This window comes from Passer domesticus, chromosome 1 (assembly GCF_036417665.1).
Source record: "Passer domesticus isolate bPasDom1 chromosome 1, bPasDom1.hap1, whole genome shotgun sequence".
NCBI lineage: Eukaryota > Metazoa > Chordata > Aves > Passeriformes > Passeridae > Passer > Passer domesticus.
In genome coordinates, this window is record NC_087474.1 from 36,334,628 (window position 1) to 36,353,630 (window position 19,003).

General features: G+C 40.9%; 1 long non-coding RNA gene across 3 annotated transcripts in view; it reads left to right on the top strand.

The window, feature by feature from the left end:
* Positions 1–2,013: 2,013 nt before the first annotated feature.
* LOC135287666 (uncharacterized) overlaps positions 2,014–19,003 on the top strand; it is a 139,315-nt gene continuing 122,325 nt past the window's right edge. For all 3 annotated transcript variants that reach the window (XR_010351231.1, XR_010351237.1, XR_010351243.1), the window contains exon 1: positions 2,014–2,155. This is a non-coding gene — a long non-coding RNA (uncharacterized LOC135287666). The remainder of the gene's footprint in view (positions 2,156–19,003) is intronic.

Below are 19,003 nucleotides of genomic sequence, written 5' to 3' on the forward strand. Positions count from 1 at the left end.
CTAAAGTGAAAGTGCAAACACATGGGAGTAAGAAAACAACAAAACAGGTATCCCCATACATGGTTGTGTTTCCTTCATTTCATGAGGTCCCTGAGCTACAAAACGCTGGGTGTGAGGGTGCAGTCTGAAGGGTTGTCTGTCACTTCAAACTTTTACTGTTCTTGTCCTCTTCCCTTGACTGCTGCTGGTCAGCTGGAGACAGGTTCCTGGGCCAGCTGGATCTTTGGCGTGGCCAAGTGCCTTGTTCTTCATTTACTGAATTTCAAGTTGTCCAGACAGATCATTCCTGCTTGTCAAATTTGCAGGTACATGTTGTATGAGGCATTGCTCAACTTATGCTTTCTAGAAATGTCAAAAGTAAATGGGAAAAACCAAGTTGTTTGTAAGCTTTACAGGGGAGACTAAAAGATGGGGGATTCTTGTATATCCTGGTCTAACTTTGTCATGGTCCCTTGGGCTGCCTTTAATGAGCTGAATTCAGGTGAGCTGAATCTGCTGTGAATTAAGGATGGCACAAGAGTCCTCCCACAATGAGCTGGCTTTGAGCAAAAGTCACAGTCAGAATGGGAGGAGTGGGTGTCCCCAGGCTGGATTCTGACCTGGAAAACACCTCTACTGCTATTTCTGGCTATGGAATAGAGGCAGAGCCCCAAGACAAACCAGTGCTTCAGAATATGATTAGGAAGGAAGTTCTTCCTTGATACCTACCCAAGGGTTCTAAATGCTTTGACTAGCTCAAGGGATACCTTGGGGCAAAGCATTGTTTGTGATTCTTGTACTTGCTGGGACACACATCTAGATTTCTCTGGGTTCAGAGGTTTTGAGTTGCCGTGTACAAAAGAATTCTCCCTATCAGCCTCTTGCTTTCTCCCTTTCCCCCCTTGCCTCTCTCTGCTTAACAGACTGAGCCAATGGGGATCATGGAGCTCTCTGTGGCTGTTTTATTCATAGATTTAGCCCCTTTCTTAGTGCAGCAGCTTCATAAAATATTTCTCAAGGACAACTTTTCTCCCTAAAGGTTTGCTCAGCAGCAATGACTGTCTCATCTAGGTAATCTATTCTGATTAATTTGACTTTAGCTTTCTTGCTGCTCCAGTGGAGTCCAAATTTGTCAAGGACTCAAATATATATATACACACATACACACCAGGGAAGTTTCACTAAAAAAAAAAAAAAACAGAAAAGAAAAAAGGAAAAAAAAAAGCCAAAATATGGAATACAATTAACTGCCTCCTGATTTTATTAAGAGGCTCACTCTTTGGGAAAGGCACTGCTGTTACCAGCCTGACCAGCATGCAACAAGCACTTAGCAGCTGAAGCTGCGAGCATTGAGTAGTTTCTGGCATAACCGCGAAGCGTCCCGGGTCACTCTGTGCGTGCGCGCACCATCTACTCCTGGATTTATTTTATTTTATTTTATTTTATTTTATTTTATTTTATTTTATTTTATTTTATTTTATTTTATTTTATTTTATTTTATTTTATTTTATTTTATTTTATTTTATTTTTTAATTTTTATTTTATTTTATCTTTATTTTATTTTAATTATTTTATTTTAATTATTTTATTTTATTTTAGGCGCGGGCCGCGGTGCAGGGCGGGCGCGCGGCCGGCAGGGGGCGCGGGCCGTGCGGGGCCCTCAGGGCGCGGCCGCGGCCCCCGCGCTGCGCTCGCCGGCAGCGACCGAGCCGGGCCGGGTTTCAGCTCCAGCCGCAGCCGGGATGTGCAGCCTCCAAGGTGCTGCAGGGGCTTGGGAGAACCCCCGGTGTCGACACAGGCTGGGGGTAAAGGGATCGAGAGCGGGACCGAGAGCGGCCCTGCCGACAAGGGCCGCGAGGGTGTCGGTGCGCGGGAAGCCGCCCGTGAGCCGGCGGTGTGCACTCGCAGCCCAGAGAGACGATTGCACCCCGGGCTGCAGGCAAAGCAGCGAGGCCAGCAGGGTCGGGAAGGGGATGCTGCCCCTCTGCTCCCCTCCGCTCGGACCCCACCTGCAGCATCCGGCCCTGGGGGCCCAGCATAGGAAGGAGATGGACGTGCTGGAGCGAGTCCAGAGGAGAGCCGTGAAGCTGGTCACACGGCCGGAGCCCCTCTCCCGCAGGCACAGGCTGAGAGTTTAGCCTGGAGAAGAGGTGGCTCCGGGGAGGCTTTATTTGAGGTACAGAAAAAGGCTTACAACACAGATGAGGGCAAACATGTTAGCTGATGTGATAGGACAAGGGGCAGTGGTTTTAAACCTTTGAAAGAGAGTTTGCTTTTGCAATGGGGCTGATAAAACAGGTTTCCCAGAGAAGTGGATGTCCCATCCCTGAAAACATTCAAGGTCAGTTTGGACAGGGATAACCTGAACTAGTTGAAGATGTCTCTGCACCTCAAAGGGGGAGTCAGACTAGGTGATCTTTAAAGGTCTCTTCCAACCCACCCTATTCTGTTATTCCATCATTCTATAATCTTGATGCTATCCCACACTCTTTTCCTTCTCTGTATTTGCTTGTTTAGCTAGAAACCTGTCTGTTTCTTGTAATCTATTCTGCTAGAGGAACCTACTTTTTATTAACCCTCCTACATAGGTCTTACCTGTACTCTTTGGTCATAAAACACACTTGTCCTTAACATTTGGCCACTTTGCTGTCTTAGTTTAGCTTATTTAAATGGGAATTAATAATAGAATTCATAAAGAAATGAGTTAAATCTTTTCTTCTATCATAAACCAATAGAAGCATCATTTTCTGGCAGAACTGAAAGAAAAACTGAGGTAAAATGCAAGAAGAGAGAAGACAGAGCACCCTTAAAGATGCTGATAGGGTTTTGGATGATACCAGAAACTGAAGGATAATGTGACTGGAAAATACCATTACTGACAGGCTGTGATGAATTTCTAGATCCTCAAGAAAATAAGTCAATCTTCTATTTAGCTGTGGCTTCTGCCTCTCCTTCAGTAGTGAATGCAAGTTTGAGTAGGAAAAGGAAACATGATAGGGGAAGTGAAGGTAAGCCTGGCTTTTGTCATACCCCAAGGGGTATTAATATTGGAATGGCTGTGAGTTAACTAGAGCACTTACAGGTGTCTTTGTGAGGTTCTTAAGCAGGCAGTGAAAAAAAGTTCTCTACCCATGCCTTCAGAGGAAGTGGTTGTGGAGCACATTGTACAACTTCAGAGAAGGTGGCTATAAATCAGTTTTTGTTCCCTTTTCCCCCATGTTGTCTGTCCCTACAGACACGTGTGTGCCTGACCCCACAGTGTATGTACCTCAGCTGGCCCCGTGATTCAGGTCCCATCTGTGGCGCGCTTTCACCTGGTCAGCTACCTTTGCCACAAAAGCTGTTGCTCAGCAGGTGAATACCTAACCCTGGTCCTGTTAAGTGCTTGATGCCCTGAGCTACCATTTAGTCCAGGGGGGACTGAAAACATCCTTTTACACAACCCCTAAGGGTGTCCAAGCTTAAAAATGTGAGCTGTGGTGGGTGACTCTCAAGAAGCATCTCAAAGTGGGATTAGAACATCTCACTGAAATAGGGCTGATTCCCCAGAGCTCAGGAGGGCTGAGCCCTTGTGGGTTTTTTTGTCCTGGTTAGCAAAGAAAGGCAGATAAATTTCCCAGCACCCTGATCTACAGCACTTTCCTTGTGTTCCATTTGGGTTGCTTTCCTCCTCTTTGTTCTAGGGTTGTCTGTAGCTTTGGAGGGTCTCCTCTCCAGGACTCTGACTCATTCCCAAGGGCATGCCAGAGGTGAGACTGCCGTGCCTTTTACGTCACTGGGTGCTTTTGGTATTGGCAATTCACTGCAAGCAAGAAGATCATGAGAATTGATTCCAGCTAGAATGGGATAAGCAGGCAGGGGCTGTTCAGAGAGGCAGACTCCAGATGCTTGTCTGTGTGGTGCATTACCTTTCCTTACTTGTTCAAGGGCACCATTGAAAGGTGAATGCATTTGGAAGCATTAGCATTCCTTCACACCTTCTGAATAATTTTACTATTTTATAGCAGTTAATTTTGTTTGAATTTCTTCCTGTTGTTTTCTTTCCCAATCCCCACCACTTAGGAGGTCAACAGAAAGCTCCAGCTTGCCTCATATTTATTCAGTGACTTATTCAGATCAGCATCTGTCTCTTCAGACTTCTTACATTTAACCCCTTACTTCGGGTAGACCTTTGCTTTTAGGTTTGCAGATAATTCACTAAATGTCCTCTGCAGTCTGATTATGACATTGAATTTGGAGAAAGATTTCTGCTTCTCAGGGCTTAAAATTATTCAAGGAATGTTGTGTACTTGTTTTCTTTTCTGCACTTCCCACAGAAGTATAACTTTAAAATATATAAAATATGTTCTGTGTTATCATATCTAAGTAAAGTCATTAAAAATATCTATACCATAGTATTGGTAGATTAAACCCAGGTTGTTCCCACAGGAATTAAATACTCAAATCCATACTTCTCTCCAAGCCAACTTTATTATTTTTAAGCAGCTTTTTATTGCTTGAAGAATGTGTATTTGACAGGAGTTACCAGCCAGAGCTGTGTCTTAGGTAATAAGGTAGTGTTCAACAGAAAGTTGCCCAACAATTTTACATCCTGATTTTTTTTTTTTTTGGGAGGGGGAGAGGGGTGGCAGGGTTTGATTTTACTTAATATTTGAACATAGTCTTTTAGGAAGACTTTCCTGCTGTTTACCATGTACTTTTGCCTTGCAAGTGTTTGTGAGTCTTATTCTGAGGTGCACTTAGGTCTGAATAGTTGCTCTGTGTTTAGGCTGTGAGTAAAACCCATTCCCTGTCCTTCATGGCTTCCCAAGGTGCTAAATAAAAGGGAAAGTGGTACAAGACATGTAGTTGAGGTGCCAGCTCTCATGGGACCCTTGTGAGCTGTGGGTTCATGCACTGTGGCACCAGGTCCGGTGGCTTCAGGATGAGCAGGAGGCAGCAGCCAGTCCCCACTGCAAACACAGGATCTGAAAGAAAATGCAATAGGAATTCTCTGCAACATCTTCCCCTTGGTCCCCTGTGTCGGAACAGACTTGATAAATCCCCTTTATGCACAGAGTATAGATTTTTACCCTTCTGTTGTGTGCTCAGGTATGCAGAGAGGACATATGTGGTAGAAACAGAATTGCAGATGCAGGTAATATTTTTAAACCAAAACATTTTTCTCACTGAAGAACAAGTCTGCATTTTTCAAAGATTTCAATGAAGGGGTTTCTGGTTTGTCTTCCATAAAAAAGGATTATGTGAATATTTAATATTTGTTCTGTGATTTTTTTAAAACAATGCCTCTGTTGGGAATTTGCTAAATTTTTTAAACACAGCAATCTATAAATATTGGAGTTACATCAAACACTTCTGTTACTCCCAAAAATGTTACTCTCTTCTTTCTAACAATTCAAAAAGGGCTTAGGAACAAAACTTCCCATACCTAAATTCCTTTAATTTTAAGAATTTACCTACAGTGACCCTGAATGAAGAATAAACTTATAAGTTGAGGAGTCAGCTTTTATTCCTTTTAGTGCTTCTGTAGAGTGATTGTCCACAGCTGAGACTAATTTCAAATATTATTTGTAAAATTATGAATTTGAAAATTTAATTAGGAATTTGAAATTGATACTTACTTGGAAATTTGTTCCCATTTGATTTATTTTATGAGAGTAAATGCAACAGCAGACTGTAGAGGGATCCCAATTTTTGATTAAAGAAAATTTTCATTTGCTTTAAGGTACAGGAAGAGTCTAGTGGTGAACAATATTTATTAGTACTGTCATTTGCAATTAGGGCCCATGTATAAGTGTGTCATCTAGGTAACTAAATGAGTGCTAGATTAAGAGTGCTGGAGAATTAGGGTCTTGATTTTCAGAGCAGTCTGTTGAATGAACAACTTTGTTTATTTTGCTTGTAAATTCAGCCTTTGTTTAACAAGAGTAAATATTTTTACAGATGTAAACACACGGCCCATTGTGTGATGATAGAATTCAGAAGAACACCTTCCCTGGACTATGCTCAAGTGTCTGTATTATTTTCCATGATCATTTCCTTCCAAGGATGACACAGCATGGAATGTGTTCGCTTGCAAACCATGCTGCTTTGGCCACGGAAACAGCAACTTCCTTTCACAGTTTCCATCTTCATTTGTAATGGGGTGCATACTTTGATTTAGGAATTATTGCAACTAAATGATGGGGAGGCAAAAGTTAATGACATTGTCACCATGTCTGGAATAGTCCGGAGAATAAATACACTGTGCCATAGTGTCCTTGTCCTTACTGTCTAGTGGAGGCCCAGGGAAGCAGTGCTGGCTCAGGACAAGAGTTGGGAGGGGCACAGCCAAGGCCTCTGTACAAAAAGAGCACAGAGAAGATGCTTTCCCGCATTTCCAGAAGGAGCATGCACTGCAGAAGGGAAAACTAATGGAGGGGTCTCTTAATAATTCTCAGCCTAAAAGTAGAGAGTATCTGGAAGTATCTTTTTATATGATTTGTGAAATTTCTCAGCCTGAATGGTCTTCTGTGAGGGTTTAAAGTTGTTTCTCCTGAAGCTGACTGCATCTGTAGAATTGCTTGAGATTTTGTCACCCTATGTTTTTGGTGTTGGAGATTTTTTGGTTGTTTTCCACCCCCAAGGGCCCCCCTGCCCAAGTGTTCCTTAAACCCTAATAACCTTGTTGGCTTTTGCAAAGAGAATTTCCTACCATTCAAATACAGATCAAGACAGGATTTTATTCCTGAAAATGTGACATTTGACATGAAGACAAGACCACATTTTTCTGAGGATAATACATTCTCAGGACTATATTGCTGGTGTGTGACTGGATGGTTTTTGCCAAAGAATTGCTCTTTTAGCTTTGAGAAAAAGAGTTAAAGCAACACTTTCTTGAGTGGGGATGGCGACTAATATGAATTATTTTTATTACAACATGAAACTATAAAGGAGTATAACTGATGGATAATTAGTAGATGTGAGATGGATATATGATCTTATGTCCTAAAGACAAATTCTTGCCCATTATCACTTGATCATATGAACTGTCTGGAGAGAAGCATTTGGGGCTCTCAGATTGCTGAAAGCCTCCATTGTGTTGTTCGTGTGTTTGATGCTTTGCAGAGCACCTTCTCCCACTCTGTGTCTTAAGCTCATCATGCAGGACACAGAGAGGAGAAATCCTCTTTTTTGCTACACCCATCCACCACTTATGAGTGGGAAGAAACTCCTTCATTCCCCTTGTCAGGGCAAGATTTATCCTGCAGAATGCAAGGCTTTATGGATCTTTTTTCTTTGCCTATTTTTTTAAATTGAATGCTAGGAGTGATTTCTCTAAGAATGCAGAGAGCAACCAGCCTGGAATATCAAAATATGGCACCTTCTTAATTAACCAAGCAATCATCAACTTGATCGAATCTCTTTGAAGTTTTCCAGCAACTACGTGCACACCATATGCAAAGAGATCAGTAATGTGGAATGGCAGTGCTGCCAGTAAGGTCAGCTTCTTGATCAATAATAACAGCCTGAGCAGACATTTAATCTGAAAGAACGAGGTCATCTCCAATCAGGTCCTTTAAAAGATCAACCAACAAAATCTAATCACTGATTACTGAATATTTAGTCATGCAGTGACCTTGGTTACTATTGTTTAATCATACATTATTAGCTAATTCCTTTTAACTCCAGCTTGTGAATTAGATTTTGTCCTAATTATTATTACAACTGTTAAAGAAGGAAGACATTACAGCTTATATGACACTGACTTCATAGGCCAGAGCCAGCAAAATCAAATCGAAAATGTTTCTGTGAGGCTGAGTCTTTCTCTCTCCATATCATTCCTAACAAATCTTTCTTCAGCCTTTCCTTAAGAACCTCTTGTGTTGGACAATCCCCAGCTTCTCAACACAGCAGAATGTTATGACATATCTTTATCTCATGCACAGGGGGAAAGTAAGGAATATGTCCTTTCATGGGTACACTGAAGCAGAGCATCTCACTATCAAATGCCATCAGTGTTAGCAGTGAACCAAATGCTAGAAGTTGCTTAAAATCAAAGAATTTGTGTGTTTACATAGGGTTGATATCACTGATAAGTCGGTTAATTTTTAAGAGCATGTTGTAAGGGGACCAGTTCATGGTGGGTAGCAGTAAAAGAGCCAGAAGCCTAAATAAAAGTGAGGGAGAATAATCTTCAGTTCCAGATTCACCTTGCTGTTATAAGGTGAATTATTTCCTTCAGTTCTGACTGACCAGGTGTGAATAGGAGATAGGAAATGACTTTGAATTTTCCAAACATTATATCCAGAAGAGACTATTGAGAATGCCCAGAGTTAATGAAGATGTAAGTCATTCAGATTGCTTCTGTATTTGAAAAAGAGCCAAATAACAAAACTAACAAGAAAAATAAAATAAACCCACACCTGACTTGGGATAACAATAATCTGCTGGCTCACAGGGAAACAGTATTTTAAGGCCAATATTAAACCCAGGATTATGAAAATAGGATTTTGATGTGATTGTTGAATTGTCAGCTCTAGCGTCCAGAATGTGCTGGGTGATAACCTGCAATAAATAACCTACTTTTTTATACTTTTTTTTTAAAGTTTAGGTTAGAACTGTGCTTTTTAGTTTCTATCCCATGTGTCTCAAAGTGCATAAAAGCATGATATGAAGGTAAAGAAATCGTAGCTTTGGTTCATCTTGGAGCCTATGAGAAGGTGAAAACACAGATCTCCACAGATCAGCCCTCCTGTTGGGCATCTTTTGGCCAACCCTTCTGCCCCATCTGCGCTCAACAAATGGCTTGTTTTTTATCAAGCACTAAAAGATACAAAGATGCTTTTTTTACTCTCTTACAATTTTTGGAAGGAGTTACTTTAGCAGAACCAAATCAGCTTCCCATAGCTGAGCAAGGACAATTGAGAACAAGCACCAAAATGTGGTGGTATCTCAGCAGGGGGTATTCCAGAGCTCCTGACTGTGCTTGTTCTTTCAGAAGAGCCCCTTGGTAAGGTGTAGCTGCCATGGTGCTCTTTCCAAACCCCTGGGTTTGAAACACACATGTGACAACTCTGTGCCAGGTGTGTCCAGAGGCTCATGTGCCAGGACCAGTGTCGGTGCTGGTCTGCAGCAGGACACTGTCTGCTTTTCATGTTCCTGAGGGAGAATCTGTGTGTCTGCCAGCTTCACCTGCACTTTCTTATTTCTTACACACTCTACTAACGCTTGCTTATGGGATTCTGAGCCCAAAAATGTGTCTGAGGTGCCACCTAACTCGGCGTGCTTTGCCTCTTTCTCCTTTGACCATAACTCAGTTACACAGACCTCTGTTATTTTACTCTTTAACCATAATTTCAGCAACAATAGAGCTCTACTGACAATGGCTTCCTCTTAAGGGCAGTACTGACCCATTTCATGTCTTAAAATTCAGCAGTGATCCATGACAGGCTGCACCAGGCATAAGTTAGAATTTTTTTGTGTCTTTTGAAGGAAAAAATAAGAGAGATAGTAAATAGATCTTGTTCAATTAAAGTCAGCAATTGGTAACTATTTTTGTTTGTTTGTTTTGCAATCTTGGCATCAGACTGCTTATGTATTACAGTGCTTTTTATGAGGGGAAATGTTAGTATTTTGCATCTTTTTGCATCAGCATTTTGGGTTTTGAATTGTTATTCTCAAACAAATTTAAGATGGGGCTCTGATGCCTCCCATATCAGAGTCACACAGTTTGTGATGGAGCTAAGGAAAGTGATTTCAAGTTCTTGGTAATCTTGAGAGATATCACTCTACTACTTTATGCCTCAGCCATCCAACTGGGAAAGCTATGTATAAATCAAGATCACAAGCAAAGTTAAATGATGCCTCAGTGGGTATATTCTGTACAAAAACTTATTTTCTGTATTTTATCTTTCCTTCAGATGGCTGTCCTAGTAGACAGTCACACTGGGATTTCATTTTACATGAAAAGAGAAAATAACTTTACTGAAGGACTCATTGTGACTTAGCCTTGCAAATCTGCAAATATTAGACCTCAAAAGTATTGAAATCTGGAAGATTGATCTTGCAGAAGCCAATGTTATAACCTCAAACAAATTGATATTCTGTTTGCTGTGTCCTCTGGCCAGGGACTAAAATGAGTCACGTGCTTGTTTTAGTGCATCTTTTAAATGTTTTATCATGGTTATTGAACCATGCATATGATGTTTTCATAAGCAAATATTTTAGGAGTACAATAAATACTGATTTCATAGCTGATAACTAATTTTAGTGATTTTAGTCAGAATTGGTTAAATTTATACAGGTTTTCAGCCATTTGTCTAAAGTCAGAACTAGGAGGAAAGGAAGGAGTCGACCCACAGCAAGCTCTGCAAAGTTTTGTTTTATTGTCAGATAAAATACCATAAACCTCATATAGTGTCTGATTCTGCAAAAAGATTTATATGGGAGAGGACTTTTTTTCTGTCATTTCATATTGTATGTTTTCTTTCTGTTGGGGTAATGTGTTTATTTCCTTATTGCGAGTGGAACTGAATCCTCTGTTCTCAGTATGGTTAAGGGTTGTGGGTGCTCAGAAGGATGAATGCTTTTGAGGTGCAGGACCTATCAGCCTCTGGGTACCCTTTCTCCTCTGATTCAGCACAGCTAAGTGTTAACAATGTCTCCTGGGAAAGGGAAAAAATAGCCTTTCTGCTTAGCTGCTGCTGTTGGAGCGTCTGTTTTCCTTTTATATTTATTGTATATTGTGACACCACTACATAGATATATAAAGAGTGGACATTACTAGGAACTGTGTATGTGTGTTTGCATGTCCTTGTGTGTGCCTTGAATAGGAATTTTTCCCCAGAAATACATTAATTTTCGTTAGATTGAAATATTGGCAGGGGAAAAAAACCAGCAGAGGCTTTAACCCTCTAAGGTGCTGTCTGTCTACATACGCGATCTCCCTCTGGTGCCCTGGGCTAAGCAGAGCACATCATAGGAGGGGAAGCTAGAAAAGGCAGCAGATCTTGTTCCTGTGCACAAACCTGACATTTTATATCCCAGATGGTAGTTTTATGGGCCATTATGATGCTTCAGACTGACTCAATAGGTGAAATGACAGAATGAAAATAGTCCTATGGCCAAAAAAAAAAAAGAAAAGAAGAAAAAGAAATAAGAAAGGTTGATTTGGGAGCTCAAGAACTGGCCCTCAATAGGGCTGAGTAAGTCACAGACCAACTGCTGTGATTTATGTGATGGTACAGTGTGATTAACTTTCCCCTGGATCATTAGAGAGTCTCTGTGGGTGGTGATGTGCCAGTTACTGTTCTCAGCTGGAAGGAGGATCAGCAATAAACAGCCAGATGGGGAGAAAAGAGGAGAAGGAAATTCTTAATCAGAGCTGAAATTTTGGATTAAATCTGCACAGATTTTAGGTCAAGTAAAAAAGTGCTTACTTTCTTAACCTCAGGAGCTTCAGTTTTCTTTCTCTGTAACAGCAGGACTTGGGAGATCTGTCACCCAGCTTTAAGTCCTTGTCTGCAGTTTGCAGAGCGAGCTACAGGAGTGCCAAGTACAGTTATACCCAGCCCAGTTCCAGACCCACCACGAGCATGTTTGCAGCAGCGGGTGGGTATGTGTGTGTCACAACTGTTCTGTGGGGTGGTGGAGAAAGTACCCAGGATGTGTGGGTAGCTAGGCACCTCACTGCTTGGCCTTTTCAGTGATGGAAGTTTAAAATTAAATCAGATGAATTTCACTGTGACAGGACTGCAACTTTTATTTGACACTAAGTCACGGCATCTGCTACTGGTTTACTGCTAAACTGGGCTTAGAAAGAAAAGCTTCCACAGTCACTATGGATGTCCTTGAGCTGTACCCTTTTTTCTATTGAGTATCTTCAAATGCAAAGACTTCAAAACTTCCCTGGGAAACTTGTGCTGGTGCTCATCATCCTCACAGAGGAGAAGTGTTTCCTCATATTCAGATTATGTTTCAGCATTTCAGTTTGTGCTGAAACACAGCCTGTTTCAGTTTGTGACTGTTGCTTTTTGTCTTGTCACTGGTTACTACTGAGAAGAGCCTGGTCCATCTTTATACCCTTTAGGTGTAAAAGGTGCACTTTTTGCACTCTCAGGTAATCATACACTTTCATCCTCCTGAGCCTTCTTTTCTGCAGGCTGAAAGCCCCATCATTCTCAGCCTTTCCATATAGGAGAGTTGCCACAGTCCCTTCATACCGTCGTGGCTCTTTGATGGACCCTATCCAATATGTCCATGTCTCTCTTGTAGTGGGAAGCTCAGAACTGAACACTGTACCAGGTGTGTCCTCACCAGTGCTGAGCAGAGTGAAGGAGTGCTTGCCCTCTGCTTGCCCAGGCAGCCCACACTTGCCTTCTCTTGTAAGGCCACATTGCAAGCTAAGTTGTGCTTTTTAGTTAATGTTGGTTTTGAAGTTCGCAGTCACATAGCAGTAATCTGTGCTCCAGAGGCCTGGGGTGTGCTGAGCTGGCTGAAAGCACATGCTGCAGCTTTTGAACACTTTTCATTGCTTCAATCTGCTCTCCTACTCCTCAGTTTACCCTCTGCTATTGCATTTTTTGCAAAGCCTGCCTGTATATTGTCTACCACTGACAGAAAGGCTGTGGCGCAGTGCAGCAGGTTTTTACATTCAGACAATCAGGATGAGTTTAGAGAATTAGAGAATCAATGCAGGGGCAGCAAACTGTGAAATCACTATTAAAAAGGACTAATTCTGTAAAAGAATAGAGCAATTCATGATAGAACATTTCCTCTTGAGAAAGCTCTGTCACCTCAGTTTTGCAAGTGGAGTGATCTTTCAAATCACATTGTAACATTTTACACTGTGGATGTAAACCTTCAGGCTGTATGCAGTAGTGAATGATAAATAGTCATGTTTAGCTGAGCCCTTTTTCCTAAAATCTTGTAATTACTTAACAGTATGTTTTATATTTTAATGTTTCTAAGTGCAGAGATAATGATTAAAAAATCATTGTTATAACAGTATATGGCATAATAGCCACTCATGTATGTCTTTATGATATCTATCCCATCCAATTAAACTTATAAAGCTCTTTACTAATTGATCTCCATTAGAGATAAATCTCTCTGAAGTAGACATCATTGTAATAAATCATGGTTAAAACACCAGACCACAAAAAAATGTTTCTTGTGTTTGTCTCAGTGTAGAATTTCAGTTTTACGTGGTTTGCTCTATAGCATCATTCGTAGGGATGTCTGCAAGTCCAGCTTTCCCTCCCAAGAGCCCAGAACTGAAAATACTTGCATCTGGATCAGTGACAGGTCTGAGATTTGCTGCCTTGTGAACCATCGGAGATAGACACTGCAGCTTGCTGTCATTCAAAATCGTGACTCACTATTTCCCAACAAGATAAGGTTTTCGTTTCAAAGTCCCTATTTTCAGGAAATGTGAGTCTTAGTATGCCTGAATTATTGCCTATGGAATGTAGAAAGCTTTAAAACTTGCTATTTGTCATTTCCCTCCATCTGATGCTTTTATGGTTATCTTTTACTATAGTTATAGTGCTTTAATTTATACATTGAGAATTTGAGGAGCATAAAGACCCTAGCCTTTCTGTAAGGCACACAGCTCTTCTGAATGCTGTCTTGTCCTTAGGTTGTGTTTCTCTCTCTGCCACAGATAATCATATAAATTTTCCATTTCTGGTTATTTTTATCTTTTCTTATATGTCACATCTTTGTTTTCTTCTGAATTTGATATGCTTCTCAAGTTGTGAGATTGATAAAACTTTTATATTTAGGGTTTGAAGCAACTCAAAAGTCACAAAGCCAGGTGTAGGAAATGGAAGAACTGCATGTATATTCTTAGTAGTTTAAAGGGAAAAGCCCATTAATTATAAAGTTTCTTAAATTAGGAGAGGAATAAAGCTCAGGGTGAGTGAGACTGGGGACACTGAATAGTCACTGCTACTCCAATCAGTATTAAATGACACACATGAAGCAGAACCAAGAATGGAGGACCAAGGCTTACTTCCCTTCCTTGCTTCCTCTTTCCTACCCTGTGCTAACTCACATTTGCATCAGCAGGAACTGTTACTCAAGTCTCCTCAGACAGGAGAAAAAAAATGAACCAAATCCTTCTTCACTGGGGGTAGAAAAAAAACCCACCAAACATTTTCTTGCTCTTCCTTTTAAAATATTGCTGTGTACTTCCTTTGCCTTTTACATTGTTTGTGCAAATCAGAACATTCCGTTTTGGACCTCTTGTATTGTTCCATCAGTTAATATACTGCTTTTTTTATCTGGACTTCAAATTTTAAAAAAGAAAACAAAACATGAACAAATTAAGTCTGATGATATGCATTAAAGTGTGTTGCTTGATTGTGTCTTTTTTGCCGTTGGACAGTGTTCTGGAAAATTGGTAATTTGCACAGCCCTCACAGTGGCAGACAAATCCTCACTACGGAAACAGACCTTGCTGAAGAGTCCTGCATCACTCTGAACTGAAAATTATCTCTGTTGCCTGAGCTACACTATCATTCAAATTTCTGACCTAAGTCAAGTAAAGTCTTACTTGAATAATGGATCTTATCAGTATTGTTTGCCTTATGCAGTGCAAACGGGTACATGGCATGAGAAAGAATTAAGATTATGTTTATCAATTACTATAAACCTTTATAAACCAACCTATACTATAAACTAGATTACTATAAACTTTTATAAACCAACATATGCTTAGGACCTGATCCTGACCTATCATTAGTTTTGCAGAGGGTCCTTACCTGGAACAGAAGTGCAGATGATGAATTTTAAATGGAGCTGCTTAATCCATTCCCCACTTACAGCTGAGCTATACAGAATGCTGCTTTTGGTTCTCATGAGCCTTAACAATTTGCTTAGATCTGCTTTTTAGCAGACCTTGTCACACTATCCGGACAGTTTTCAACCCCAAGTCTCATCATCTGTATTTGAAAAATCATTGTTCTATCTTTATAGTGACAGAGGTCTAGCAGGGAATGGGGACATTGTATCACTTTGCACAGTAATGGAGGAAAGGAAAAGAATCATCTATAATTTGTTTCTCCATCCAGGCAAGTCAAGCTAACTTATGATGAGAGCGGTGCAGCAGTCATGATCACCTACTGTTTTATAGCTGATGTGATTGTTTTTATGAAGCCTATAACATTTTTAACAGTGCTGTTGTGCTGATCATTGTTCTTGTCTCAGCAGAACAATATTACTACAGTCAAGTTAATTCAGCTTGCAGGCAGGGCGTGCTGCTGACAGAGTGTGAGAAGAAATCTCACAGAGAACTCTTTTCCTTTATTCAGATGTGGTCAGGGGACAAGAGAGTGCAGGGACACTGTTCAGTTGGTCAAACCCTTCAATGAATTATTCAAAGATTTTTTTCTTATCCTTTTGGCAAGGTGACGAACAGTTCTGCCACATTTCAGACAGATAGCAGCCTGCCATTTAGCTTGACTCCTCAGCTTTTGTTATTCACACAGTGTTTGGATGAAGGGCACAAACGTGGATAAAAATAAAGACTGGAAGTAAAGGTTTGGGGTTTTTTTCCCCCATTGATCATTCTGAATTCTTCAGAGTGCTGTTTTGCAGAAGGTCACAGAGGAGTCAGCATAGTGTTGGCTGCAGCAGCCCCCCAGCAGAAGGAAAAAGCAGGTGTGTGGCAAAGAGGGGGCAGACAGTACATCCCCCATTCTTCCAGCTCCCTAGCACATGGTTTTCCTGCTTGCATCCTACTGGCTCTCATTTGACTGCTCTCTTGATTACTCCTATTTCTCATCTGAATTGCAGCAGAACATGACTTGTAAACAAATGAGTAACATCTTCCTAGCATGTGGTGAGGTCAGGTGCTGTGCTTGCCTCTCTGCTGTGTTGGTGGCCCTGCTGAAAAACTTTCCTATCCTCTACAACTCCCCAGACAGCCCAGTGATCTTTATCACTGTGATAAGGGGAAAGATAAACTCAGCCTACTTCTCTGGTCCTCAGATATTGCTCATGTCATCTGACTGTCTCCCTGCCTATTCCTTCCTGTTGGGAGGAAAGAGGTAAAAGCAGATTTGGCAGGAATAGTTTTTGCTCAAAGTGACCTTGCAGTTTAGAATGCTAAAAATGTTGAGAAAACTCCATTTATTATGCCTAGTGTTGTTCATCCTCTGCTGCTTTGAGAAGTAGAATTCCTGTGTAGGGATAACACACTCTAAAAGACATGCTTGAGGTCATAAAAGCACAGCCTTGAGATGAACTGCATGTGTGAAGCCCTTTGATGTATTGGAGAAGTCATCGGACGCTGACCCCACTGTCCGCTAGGGCGAGCTGAGCCTAACAGAGCCTGTGTCCCTGTGTGGCTCTGCCTGCTGGGATGAGCTGAGCCTAACAGAGCCTGTGTCCCTGTGTGGCTCTGCCTGCTGGGATGAGCTGAGCCTAACGGAGCCTGTGTCCTGCAGTGGCTCTGCCTGCTGGGATGAGCTGAGCCTAATGTAGCCTAAGTCCCTGTGTGGCTTTGCCACCTGGCATTGCTAGTGGGATAATGACATAAACGTACTCTTTGCATTTCAGCTCTGTTTTGGTGGTCACCCTGCTTACCTGTAGCTGTTCATTTATACACCTCTCATTTGCTTTGATGATACTTTGGACCTTTTGGTTCAAAGTCAGTTCAGTTAGACTGGTTAAAAAACAATTCTTTTTTCCCTAATTTCTTTTTTCTGAAGTGTGACCTCCAACATTTTGCTTAGCACTATCTGCTTGCTGCTGACTTAAATAGAAATCCAGTGTATGCTTTGACAGTTGTCCTGGGGTTTTGGTCCCAGGAGACATTATAAATTTTTTTAAATCAGAGTGTTACTTAGTCTGATAAAGGATATTAATTCTAAAAAAGGGGAAAAAATAGACAAACCATATGGACCTTGATGTAGATGGAACTTGATGTTCTGGAGGAAGGTGAAGAGGAAGCTACTGTGTTTTTCTCTTGCCCTTCATCTTCTGCAAATTATTACTGGGAAAACTTGCCACTTTCTGAAATTCACCTGGGTTTAGTTTTTGCTGCTTCTGCTCTCTTTTCTGTGACTTTTGTTTGGAAATGTGTATTTAAACAAACTGAGAACTCTGGCCTACAAATAAAAGCACTAGGTTTTCAGCAGATATAGAAAACTATTTAGCTAAACAGCCAGAGTCCAGAACTGGTAATGCCTGTGGATTTACTGGGCTTTGCAAATAATTCCTGAAAGCAAAAGTGTTGATGTTAGTATTTCTTAATCTAGGCTAACACAGAAGGCAGAAGAAATCTAAGAGTCACCAATCTAAAAAATCACACAAAGTTTAGTGATTTTTGAATTGAAATGGGATTTCCAGTAGCTGCACATGCAGAGAGTAGAAAGTTTTCATGGGGATAGACAGAATCTTGCAGTCTTTTTCCCTATGTGAGGATTATGCTGTTGACAAGGACAGCAAATTGTCTTTCAGTGGAAGTTGAGGTGTGAAAATGTTTGCACTGATTTGCTTTTTAAGCATTTGCATGTATAGAAATGCCCGTGAGCATTTCTGGGCACTTGCTTTAAAGGAGTTTTAAAACCAGCAATGAGTAACTGGTAACATAAAATACCAGGCTGAACTCTTGATTACACTCCCTTTAAATGAGATCTAAATAGCTAATGGACGCTGTGGGAAGAATGAGGAGGAAACTTCTGGGTTTGGCTGGTACTTTCTTCATTTTACCAAAATAAGCTTTGACATCGATGCCTGAGTTTAAACTAACAACTGCTGCATGACTGTCCTACCAGTTTCCACCTCATTTATTTTAAAGTGCTCTAGAATACTTGGAGTATGAAAGGTGTCACAGAAAAGAAAATTTTGTTTCATTCTGTTTGACACTTTGTATTTGAGCTTACTATGCTATAACGGTAAATAGAGATTTTAAAGTTTACTGAAAGTCTTGTGTGTGTTTATGCAAAAAACCCACCCTATGTTATAGCTGGGAAAACTGAAAATAAATGCAATATGAATCTCCAAGCAACAAGTCCTTTCTACTAATTTTTAAGACTCAAAATTTCCTGGTTATCATCCCATTAGCTCCCGTTAAAGCATAACAACCTGTTTAAGGTTGAAGACTGTATGTGCATTTACATAATGTATTCCCCTATAAGGTTACTGCTTAATGATTTAATGAACACAGGCCATATTTGAGGATAAAATTGCTGCATCCATTATATGAGAACTTTACTTACTTTTTCCACTTACACAGTTGTATTCTGGAATATACTTTAAATGTGCCTACATAAAATACTTGTAGATATGTGTTGCACACGTTTGGACCTAGCTGTTGGACACACAGTAAGCATGCCTTGGCAAGAGTGCATTAATGGCACTAGAGATCTCACCCTCACACTTTTATTTTGCCAGGTCGTGGGGAGCCTGAAGCTATGGATTTAACATTCAGGCTCATGGTTCTAGGAAACTGTTCAGCCCTCTCACCGTTGGTTGGTTTTGCTGGCAATCTGTATCAGGAACATCTGGCCCTTAATTGGCTTTGATGTGGGTCTTCCTGAGCTTTGGAAAGACCATTGTTTATTAAAAGAACCTGGCTGAAACAAAGATTCATGTCTGCCACAAACTGAGAACAAAGAGAGAGAGAAAGAAAGGTTGTATCCAACCTGTGAGCCAGATGAGTAAGTGTTTTAACATGTCAAGGTTTGCAGAGTCCTGAGGAAGTCAGAGGTGAGCAGGGATTCTGGCTTCTAGCCCAGTGGAGCAGTGGGTGCCTCTGTGACCACAGGCATCTAGTAAAATCTCCCTGTCCCTTGCCTGGTCCAACAGGAAAACTGGATGAAAGACAAGACCTGGTTAGATACCAGATGCTGTTTCTGAATGGAATTTTCCAAGGAGATGTAAATGCAAACAACTGTGCTTTTACAAAAGGCCTCAGGCACTCTTATCAGAATGTTCAAAAGTGATGTGTGAGGCTGACAGCTATAGCTCTTGATTCATTAGTGGGCTGCCATTTGAAAATCTTCTATGATCTTGGAAGTGTGATGCTAGACAG